This window comes from Arachis stenosperma, chromosome 3 (assembly GCF_014773155.1).
Source record: "Arachis stenosperma cultivar V10309 chromosome 3, arast.V10309.gnm1.PFL2, whole genome shotgun sequence".
Classification (NCBI taxonomy): domain Eukaryota; kingdom Viridiplantae; phylum Streptophyta; class Magnoliopsida; order Fabales; family Fabaceae; genus Arachis; species Arachis stenosperma.
In genome coordinates this window covers 67,720,762-67,723,112 of record NC_080379.1, presented here as the reverse complement: position 1 = coordinate 67,723,112, position 2,351 = coordinate 67,720,762, and the positions used below count along the sequence as shown (strand labels likewise).

At 38.7% G+C, this 2,351-nt stretch overlaps 1 non-coding gene across 1 annotated transcript; it reads left to right on the top strand.

Annotated features, from left to right (window-relative positions):
* The first annotated feature begins 1,032 nt into the window (after positions 1-1,032).
* LOC130972496 (small nucleolar RNA R71) lies at positions 1,033-1,140 on the top strand. Its single transcript, XR_009083659.1, has one exon. It is a non-coding gene; the product is annotated as a small nucleolar RNA R71 (small nucleolar RNA).
* Positions 1,141-2,351: the final 1,211 nt, after the last annotated feature.

Sequence of the window (2,351 nt, the reverse complement as noted above, 5' to 3'; positions counted from 1 at the left end):
CTCATTATCAAATAACTTGTCGTTTAGCTTCATGATTGCTCCAAGGTATTTAGCAACTTGCTCTTCAGTGATATACTCATCCTCTTCAGAGGAAGAATACTCATCAGAGCTCATGAATGGCAGAAGTAAATCCAATGGAATCTCTATGGTCTCAGTGTGAGCCTCAGATTCCCATGGTTCCTTTTTAGGGAACTCATTGGAGGCCAGTGGACGTCCATTGAGGTCTTCCTCAGTGGCGTTCACTACCTCTTCCTCCTCTCCAAGTTCGGCCATGTTGATGGCCTTGCACTCTCCTTTTGGATTCTCTTCTGTATTGCTTGGAAGAGTACTAGGAGGGAGTTCAGTAATTTTCTTGCTCAGCTGACCCACTTGTGCCTCCAAGTTTCTAATGGAGGACCTTGTTTCAGTCATGAAACTTTGAGTGGTTTTGATTAGATCAGAGACCATGGTTGCTAAGTCAGAGTGGTTCTGCTTAGAATTCTCTGTCTGTTGCTGAGAAGATGATGGAAAAGGCTTGCCATTGCTAAACCTGTTTCTTCCACCATTATTGTTGTTGAAACCTTGTTGGGGTCTCTGTTGATCCTTCCATAAGAGATTTGGATGATTTCTCCATGAAGAATTATAGATGTTTCCATAGGGTTCTCCCATGTAATTCACCTCTTCCATTGAAGGGTTCTCAGGATCATAAGCTTCTTCTTCAGATGAAGCATCTTTAGTACTGCCTGGTGCATTTTGCATTCCAGACAGACTTTGAGAAATCACATTGACTTGCTAAGTCAATATCTTGTTCTGAGCCAATATGGCATTAAGAGTATCAATCTCAAGAACTCCTTTCTTCTGATTCGTCCCATTGTTCACAGGATTCCTTTCAGAAGTGTACATGAATTGGTTATTTGCAACCATTTCAATCAGTTCTTAAGCTTCTGTAGGCGTCTTCTTCAGATGAAGAGATCCTCCAGCAGAGCTATCTAATGACAACTTGGATAGTTCAGAGAGACCATCATAGAAAATACCTATGATGCTCCATTCAGAAAGCATGTCAGAAGGACACTTTCTGATCAATTCTTTGTATCTTTCCCAAGCTTCATAGAGGGATTCTCCTTCCTTCTGTCTGAAGGTTTGGACTTCCACTCTAAGTTTACTCAATTTTTGAGGTGGAAAGAACTTTGCCAAGAAGGCATTGACTAGCTTTTCCCAAGAGTTCAGGCTTTCTTTAGGTTGTGAGTCCAACCATATCCTAGCTCTGTCTCTTACAGCAAAAGGGAATAGCATAAGTTTGTAGACCTCAGGGTCAACCCCATTGGTCTTGACAGTGTCACAGATTTGCAAGAATTCAGCTAAAAACTGATGAGGATCTTCCAATGGAAGTCCATGGAACTTGTAATTCTGTTGCATTAGAGAAACTAATTGAGGCTTAAGCTCAAAGTTGTTTGCTCCAATGGCAGGGATAGAGATGCTTCTCCCATAGAAGTCGGGAGTAGGTGCAGTAAAGTCACCCAGCACCTTCCTTGCATTGTTGGCATTGTTGTTGTTTTCGGCTGCCATGGGTTCTTTTTTTGAAGATTTCTGTTAGATCCTCTATAGAGAGTTGTGCCTTAGCTTCTCTTAGCTTTCTCTTCAAGGTCCTTTCAGGTTCAGGGTCAGCCTCAACAAGAATGCTTTTGTCTTTGCTCCTGCTCATATGAAAGAGAAGAGAACAAGAAAATATGGAATCCTCTATGTCACAGTATAGAGATTCCTTGAGGTGTCAGAGGAAAAGAAAAATAGAAGGAAGAAGTAGAAGAATTCGAACTTATCAAAAGAGATGGAGTTCGAATTGTTCATTGAGGAATAGTGTTAGTCCATAAATTGAAGGATGTGAGAAGAGGGGAAGAAATTTTCGGAAATTAATTAAAAACATTTTAAAAACATTTTGAAAAATTGATTGATAATTTTCGAAAACTAAAAGTGGGAAAGAAATCAAGTGATTTTTGAAAAAGATTTTGAAATGAGAAATTAAAAAGATATGATTGAAAACTATTTTGAAAAAGATGTGATTAAAGAGATATGATTGAGAAGATATGATTAGAAAAATAATTTAAAAAGATTTGATTTTGAAAATAAGTGACTTGGCTAACAAGAAAAGATATGATTCAAACGTTAAACCTTTCTCAACAGAAAAGGCAACATACTTGAAATGTTGAATCAAACCATTAATTGATAGCAAGTATTTTGGAAAATGGAAAGAAATTGATTTTGAAAAAGATTTGATTGAACAGAATCTTCCCTCTTGTGCCATCCTGGCGTTAAACGCCCAGAATGGTGCACATTCTGGCGTTTAACGCCCAAGTCACTACCCTTTTGGGCATTAA